The sequence below is a fragment of the Carex rostrata genome, chromosome 21, assembly GCF_964058835.1.
Source record: "Carex rostrata chromosome 21, lpCarRost1.2, whole genome shotgun sequence".
Taxonomy (NCBI): Eukaryota; Viridiplantae; Streptophyta; class Magnoliopsida; order Poales; family Cyperaceae; genus Carex; species Carex rostrata.
The window spans coordinates 5,046,074-5,055,772 of NC_135938.1; positions in this window are offsets into that span (position 1 = coordinate 5,046,074).

The following is a 9,699-nucleotide window of genomic DNA, read 5'->3' on the forward strand; positions in this document are numbered from 1 at the left end:
TATTAACAATATAAAATATTAATTATGTAATTATATATTAATAATAAGATACTAATTATATAATATTAATATATCAATAACAACTATAATATATTATAATATTATTATAATAATGATTTACTATATTAACAATATTAATTATTAATTATATAATTATAAATTAATAATAATTATTAATAATAAGATACTAATTATATAATATTAATATATCAATAACAACTATAATATATTGTAACATTATTATAATAATAATTTACTATATTAACAATATAACATATTAATTATATGATTACATTAATAATACTTATGAATAAAAAATATTAATTATATAATTATATATTAATAATAATTATTAATAATAAGATACTAATTATATAATATTAATATATTAATAATAACTATAAAATATTATAATATTATTATAATAATTATTTAATATATTAACAATATAAGATATTAATTATATAGTTATATATCGTTAATAAGATACTAATTACACAATATTAATATATTAATATATTAATAATAACTATAATATATTACAATATTATGTAATAATTATTTAATATATTAACAATATAACATAATAATTATATAATTATTTATTAATGATAATTATTAATAAAAGAATATTAATTATATAATATATTAACAATATAAGATATTAATTATATATTTATATACTAATAATAATTATTAATAATAATATATTAATTATATACAAATAAAATATTATTATAATCATTCAAGTTAGGTCACGAGGTGGAATAAAAATTAAACCACCATGTGAGGTGGTTTAATTCAGGCCGGCCTAAAGATTGGCTTGTGCCATTTTAGTCCGGCTCAATTAAGGCACGTTTGGTGGAATAACGAGGCCTAAACTCCTTATTCCACCCTTTAGACCACAACCAAACATGGTATATATTTCTATAAGTGAAAAATCTAACTTAGAATCGTAATATGCAATTTACCATTTTTATTTTTATTTTTATTAAAAGGTAACCGTGTTCATATTTTATTACAAGTTTATAGGACATGGGTATTAGACCCGATTTTTTTATTTATATCCAAAATAAAATATAAATTTAAAAAACTAACCAACTAGCTAATGAAATTGCAAAACTATCCAAACCGGTTAACCATTAACCGGACTCAAATCAAATTTCCGGTTATTGGTTTCCCGGATCCATTGAAATAGTCCGGTTAACCATTAACCGGAAATTTGATTTGAGTCCGGTTAATGGTTAACCGGATTTGTGAATTTTCCTTCTTTTTTTTTTTTTTTTTTTTTTGAAAACAGAAATTTTTTATTTTATTTTATTTTTGTATTAAAATATTAGAAATGTTGAATATATTTCTTTGAAAATAAATGGAATACAATATAATTTGATTTATTAGAAAGACTGCAACTAATAACCCGGATCAATATTTTTCAGGCTGGATTTTTCGCGGCTGTACGAAAAATTAATATATTTCTTTATGTGCTATTGGAAAAAAATAAAAATGCTTAGATTCTGAGTTATTGATCCCGGTTCAAAAGTCACTTCTATGCAATCGAGAAAATATTGTGATCCTTCTAGGACATTTAATTTATAAAAAGTTGTATCTATTTTGAGAATTCTTTTTAAAAACAATTATTAAATAAATTAAAGTTTTTGTTTTTTTTTCAAAAATAGAAACAACTTTTCATAAATTAAATGTCCTAGAAGGATCACAATATTTTCTAGATTGCATAGAAGTGACTTTTGAACCGGGATCAATAACTCAGAATCTAAGCATTTTTATTTTTTTCCAATAGCACATAAAGAAATATATTAATTTTTCGTACAGCCGCGAAAAATCCGGCCTAAAAAATATTGATCCGGGTTATTAGTTGCAGTCTTTCTAATAAATCAAATTATATTGTATTTCATTTATTTTCAAAGAAATATATTCAACATTTCTAATATTTTAATACAAAAATAAAATAAAATAAAAAATTTCTGTTTTCAAAAAAAAAAAAAAAAAAAAAAAAGAGGAAAATTCACAAATCCGGTTAACCTTAACCGGACTCAAATCAAATTTCCGGTTAATGGTTAACCGGACTATTTCAATGGATCCGGGAAACCAATAACCGGAAATTTGATTTGAGTCCGGTTAATGGTTAACCGGTTTGGATGGTTTTGCAATTTCATTAGCTAGTTGGTTAGTTTTTTAAATTTATATTTTATTTTGGATATAAATAAAAAAATCGGGTATTAGACTATCTTCAATTCTCCAACTTTAACTGTTTTCTTTTGTATAACACAGTTGATCTATATACAGAGTCGGTGGCAGACTTTGAAATTATGAGAGTTTTATATTGAGATTGATCATATAATTTTTTTACTAAAATTATGAGAATCAATTCTATAGTATTCATAGTAGAGTCCGACTAAATTGCTGCCGACAACATTTCAGCCAAGTGCTGCCGGGGTTATATCTTATTTTGTGATATTCAAACAACAAATCTAAACCGTTAGATGTTTAATTTATATTAAAATATAATTGGAGACCAAATTTTATATTTTTTGAATTTTTTTTACTATTTATTAAGCTGGTTTGAAAACCGTTGTTTTCAATGCTGCAGAAATTTACTAAAAACAGTGGTTTTCAAACCAACTTAATAAATAGTAAAAAAATTTCAAAAATTGTAAAATTTGATCTCCAAGTAGATTTTAATATAGATTAAACATTTAACGGTTTGGATTTGTTATTTGAATATCACAAAATAAGATATAGTCCCAGCAGCACTTGGCTGAAATGCTGTCAACAGCAATTTAGCCGGACTCTTCATAGTATTTATTTTAAATTATACAACAAAATTGTGTCAACATTTACCCCGTTCAATGAGAGCAGATCCGCCTATGCCTACAAACAAAAAAACATGAAATCTTTACGGAGGTCAGAAGATCCAGATTGTGCGTAAAAACCAAAATGAAATAGGTACGAAAGGAAAGGAAAAGGAAAAGGAAAAAGAAGACTGTCAGATAATCAACGAGCCAGTACGACTTCATCAGTCACTAATGCAGTGGCTTGTTGCATGATTGTGTTGTGCCAAAAGTCAACAAAATTTTACTTAGTTTCTACCGTCCCATTACTAACCAAGAAGCCATGTGTAACTTTGTGTAACAAAATTTTACTTAGTTTCTACCGTTTAAGTTGTTCTCCATATTAAATTGTGCTTGCATACCAAATTTTACATTTTGTTGAATTTTTTTACTATTTATTAAGCCACTTTGAAAATCGTTGATCCAACGGTGGCTTAACAAAACAGTAAAATCAGAAGCCACCGTTGAATCAGCTGTTTTCAAAGTGGCTTAATAAATAGTAAAAAAATTTAGAAAAATGTAAAATTTGGTCTCCAAGCACAATTTAATATGGAGAACAACTTGAACGGTTCGGATCGACGTTTTGAACTTTAAAAATTGAAAAACGAATTAGTAGCACCAAAGCTCAGGAACTACCACTTTGATCTTAGCCAACCTCTCTCTCTCTCTCTCTATATATATATATATATATGAGTAGAACTAGGGTGCTCTTAAGCTCACTAAAGTTTTGGTGAGCTTAAATCTAAAACTTATCAAATTGATTTCAAATGACGAATCCGAACCGTTGAAACCCGCCTACCTTACGTGTGATGCATCTACATGTGAAATTTTTAAACATTCGAATTAATTTAGTATAAAGTCAAGCGGTCAAAAAAAGTTTAAAAATGAATGCACTAAAATTAATTTATTAACCTTCTAATTTTGACCGCTTGACTTTCTACTAAATTAATTCAAATGTTTAAAAATTTCATATGTAGATGCATTACACGTAAGGTAGACGGATTTCAACGGTTCGGATTCATCATTTGAAATCGATTTTATGAGTTTTAGAGTTAAGCTCACGAAAACTTTGGTGAGCTTAAGAGCACCCTAGTTCTACTCGTATATATATATATATATATATATAGAGGAGGATCAAGTTACAATAATTTTTGAGTTACAACAAGTATTTTCTACATTTTTAAAGTCTAAATCGTCGATCCAAACCGTTAGATGTGATCTCTACAATAAAATGTGCTTGGAGACCAAATTTTACATTTTTTGGAATTTTTTTACTATTTATTAAGATAGGTACAAAATTCAATGGTCTGAATTTGACTAGTTTTTGTACCCATCTTAATAAATAGTAAAAAAATTCCAAAAAATGTAAAATTTGGTCTCCAAGCACATTTTATAGTAGAGATCACATCTAACGGTTTGGATCGACAATTTGGACTTTGAAAATGTAGAAAATACTTTGTTGTAACTTGTTGTAACTCAAAAATTGTTGTAACTTGATCCCTCCTCCATATATATATATATATATATATATATATATAATGAGGGGATTGGGTTTTGTCCAGAGGATTTTGGACAGTCTAATTCAAAATCAAGCTTAAATGTTCGATTTGTATTGAGATTCGCACAAACATATTTAAAACTTAATAAATTTAAATAGTTTTTTAATTTAAATGTCTGTACGAATTTTGATACAAATCGAATAGTTCAGATCCGACTTTGTCCAAAACCGTTTGGACAAAACTCCCATCCTATAATAATGAGACCATAAAAAATACATCATATTGTAACCGGCCAAACACTACCATGGCTTACTCGTAATTTTTTCCTTCATATTCAAGTTGCAACCGAAGAATAAAAGAAAAGAAAACAAACAAATCAATGACAAATAATCCCGAGAAATTTGGGGAGAGTGGGAGAAAATTTGATAATTAACATAACTGTGATATAGCAAGATTGATGAGAGTTTCGTCTCTTTTGAAAAAAACACACACACACGGATTTAAATTTGACTAAACAATTATGATTGATTGATATGCTATGTTTCTGGGATATATTAATTTTCTGCAGGGGTGTCAATGACATCCGTTTATTCGTTTATCTTACCTGTATCGTATTCGATAAGACGAGTATAGATAAGATATTTTTTTTCATTAACTTATTAGATATGGGTATGGGTAATGATTTTTTTTATTAGATAGACGGGTATGGGTATGGGTAAATGTTATTTCGTACCCATTGAGTAACAGGTAATTATATAAAATAAATTATATCATAAGAAGAATATTATGCTAAACATTTTTTTTTACTTAGTAAAAAACTATTACTTAGAATTAATTGCATATTTATATTTTAATTTTATATTAGTAATTGTGATCGCATATGTATGACATGATAAGTTTTGATTGTTTATTTGTAAAAATAATAAAACTATTATATTTGTATTATTCGTTATTCGCCCACTACCTTTTCATTATCTGCTAATTTTAATGGATATGGGTAGAGTAGGTTAAGGAAAATTCTTAACGGGTATGGATAGGATATGAGTAAGGTCAATTCTTAGTGGGTATGTGTATGAAAATAGTTTCACCCTAACCGTATTGTACCCATTAACACCTCTAATTTTCTGGGAGGATAATTCCAGCGAGCATCTGTCTTTTATGGTAGGTCTTTCGAATAAATTCTGATTGATTAGTAATTCATCAAAAACTCATTAGTATTCAATCAAACTTTCTAGATATTAAATAAATATACTACAAGGAACCAGCTTTTATTCTAGCAACAAAAGATAATATTTTCCATATGAAATATTGCACATTTGAAATTGGCTGAAGAATATTCATTGAATATTAAAAGGTGTTGGGTGGATTGAATTCATATCACACAAGGTAACATGAAATTATGGGATTCATATTAGCTCAAATTTCAGATGCATGAACAGTACTAACTCTGAAATTTATGGAATTCTGAATCCAGCTGTTAAACTGTTTCGAGATACGTGCATAGAAAACTAGCTGTTTTGAGATGTGTGCACAGAAAAAGTTGGACGGTTGGATTCGGAATTCCAGGAATGTCAAGAATTTCAGGGGTACTATTCATACATTGGGATTTCAGTTGATTTGAATCCGAAATTATGAGTTTAAACCAAGGTTCTAAATAGCGCGCTATAGCGTTTTCGGATCATATATGCTATGGCGCTATCAGCGCTTTAGCGCGCTATTTCGTGCTATAGTGCCGCTATTTGAGTATAACGTTGTTTTTCTAACCACTCTGCTATGATACGATAAACGCTATTTAAACCTTTGATTTAAACTCAGACCGTCCAATCTACTCTAGCACGATAAGAGACCCGTACACTCTATTCCAATCTAATTGGTCCGAATTCTCACGGGACTATCCGCACCTAAATTAAAATATTTTGTTATCTAGGAGGCAAGACTCGGTGACTCGACCCCCAATCACTAATTAAAATAAAATAAAATAAAATAAAATATAAATTTACAATAAGATTTAGAGGGACCGCCATTGAGCACCCACCATACACAATTTGTTAATTAAGTTAGAAAAAGATCAAAACTAAGAACCTGATACTACTTAGTAAGTGGAACTAAAAGTGGGCATGCGCAGTGTCCATTTGGGTTTACTGGTTCGGTGGCCCCCCTCTGCTCGGTGATTGGGTTAGCGAGAAATACGCAATTGCGCATGCCGGTTGCTGTCTTGCTTCGTTGTTTATCATCTCATAGTACACAAATCATATATATATTTTTTTTTGGTTAACATAAATAATAGTAGTGGTTGCTTTACAAAGACTTTGAAGAGTGGAATATATTATGGAATTGCTTGCTTGGTGGGGTGCAAATGTTTCTTTATTTTCTTTTTGGATTTGTTTAATTCTGGGTCCGGATTCTCTGAATTCTGAAATATGGTAAGGCAATAATTGGAGTACACAGTATTTTGCACATCTCTCTGCTGCTTATAAATGTTATGTGATTAATTAATAGAATAAGTTACTTTGATAACAAAAATAATTTGATAATTATGACGACTGGTTAATTAATATCTAAATAAAATATACAATTAGATAAATGTTATATATACATATAGCTTGAATATGTTATGTATTAAAATGTGGTGCAAATATAGGATTAGTTGATCATCTTTCTAATCGATTTAATTTTATAAGCATTTGATAGCTGACCAAACGATTCTTAAATTACACTGAATTTGAGGCCTTTTTATTAATACCCTTAAAAAAAAAAATTAAATCTGCCCTCGCATTGGTTTTTTTTTTAAAAAACTGCTCCGACCGCTGGGCCCCTTTTTAGCAGACCGCCCGGGCCAGGGGCGGTCCACTAGGGACTAGACCGCCTGGGGGGCCGGGCGGTCCTCTATTACTATTATTATTATTATTTTTTTAGAGAGATCTTAATATTTTGATTTAAATAATTTTGTGAAGAAATTTTTTTCTTGTTTAGAGTATATGCCAAAAAATAAGAAATTTGATATATTTATGAAGTAATGTCGTAAGTCTTTATAATTTTGATTTGATTTGTGAGTTGAATATCACAAGTCTAAAGATAACACTAATTAAGGATTTGGTTTGATTCTTAATAATTTATTTTATTCAAATATACACAAGGAAATATAGTTAGATTGTCTCAATGATGTCAACTTCAATTTTTTTTGAGAATAATTGGATTATTTGATTATTGTCGACATATACCATTTGCTCCGAGATAGACAAACGAACACAATAAATAGTAAATGCATTTTAAAATAATTATATGAATAATTCTTGAATAATCTCTTAGGCTTTTGACTAAATAAAATACCGATCGTTGTACGTCTACCGTCGAACGAAAACTTAAACTGAATTTTTGAGGCACTAAACGATATTTTTTTAAAATTATTATGTTTCAGATGCCCAGGGATTCTCCTAGGGTGATATTCGGATCCGTCTCGTCCCCCCATTTCCGAAAACTGGTCATACACGCAAATCCGACTTTCCTAGCCAAAGTTATAGCTGTTTAAAGTTTTTTCGAAAGCTGAATTTTGAAAATTCATAATTAATTGTAGAAAAATCCAAATAAATTGAAATTTGTGTCAATTATATATATTTTTTAATGCTCTACATGCTAGTATAATCACTTTTTCAGTTTGATATCTGTATCAGTCCAGACTTGCTGATTTATCAGAAGAGGTCAAATTTGATGTTTTTAGTGCATTGCACTATACCAGTGGTCTTTGCTTAGTGCTTGACTACTGAGTTTGGACTTGGTACCATACCAGAGGTCAGTCTATGGTGCTTTGTGCATAGACAGAGATCTAATTTGAGATTTGTTCATAATTTAGTAGCTCTAAACTACTGTTTTAGTACCAGAAATAAAGAGAAGAAGATCAACAAGCTGCCAGAGCTTGAAATTTTTTGAATCAATGCCAAGTCCTTAATTAGTGTTATCTTTAAACTTGTGATATCCAACTGACAAACCAAATCAAAGTTATAAAGAGTTACGACATCACTGCATAAATATATCAAATGTCTTGTTTTTTTGACATACACTCTAAACAAGAAATTTTTTTCTTCATAAAATTATTTAAATCAAAATATTAAGATCTCTAAAAAATAAAAAATAAAGGACTGCCTGGCCCCCAGGCGGTCTGCTTGGGAGGGTGGGCCGCCCGTGAACCCAGCGGTTGAGGCAGTTTTAAAAAAAAATCCAATGCAGAGGCAGATTAAATTTTTTTTTTTTAGGGTATTAATAAAAATGGCCGCTGAATTTGATACAAACATTATCTAAATTATATGAACATTTATACAATTTTATTTTTTCAATTTAAATAATTATCTTTGTTGGTTGTCACAGTAATAGTATAAAATTAGTTGTCAATGTATCTCTCCCTTCACTTAATATTGTATTGTGAATTTTTTGAAAAATGCAAAATGATCCTTTTAAGGTTCAATTCGGAAATAAAATCAGACTCAGACTGCGCCCGAATTTTTTTTTTTTTTGTTGATCGGTCACAATTTAAATGAATATATTTCATGTAGATCATATCAGGTCCAAAGGCCTATCATCTTAAAGATAATAAAATAATATTAATTTAACCTAAATTTGTCTGATCCATTAATACTTCAAGTTCTAACAAAGTAACAAGTGCTCTACGGCTCTACTCTTCCCCTCACTCGGGAGTGTCATCTTTCTTTCCATATCTTTGAATAAACCAATTATTACAAATTTACAATCGCGTCCGTCCAATTTAAACGAACAAGACTCACATTAGTTTAAATCAGGGCAGGATCAGAAAATTGGGATTAGAAGACTGCATGGATAAATATCATACAAATTCATTTTATAAGAAAAAGCTAATAATAATAATTTTTGTAACAAAATAAAATTTTAAAGGGTAAAATAAAAAAAATAGCTTTTAGTCCTCCTTTATACAACACTTACTTTTGTCCTTATTTAAATTACTAGTATTGTTCTGTTGTGTTGTAACATAGACATATTATAAAGTAAACAAAAAAGAATCTCATACAAAATAACATATTTTAATAAAAAAAATATTACACTAAATGACAAATAATATTCCTTAAATAACATCTACAAGTAAAAAACATTACTTATTAATTAAATGCATATTAAATGACATTTTTAATGACATTTTTTTTTTATCTTTTTCACATATATTCATAAAAATATTCAAACAAAATGAATATTTAATGACAAATAACATTCCTATATAGAAAGAAGGTTTAATTTCTTAAATGCCTTTCAATATACTCTCAATTTCTTATTTCTCCCTTAACTCATGTATATATCAAATTTCCCACTCAACTCTTTCATCTCTTTCT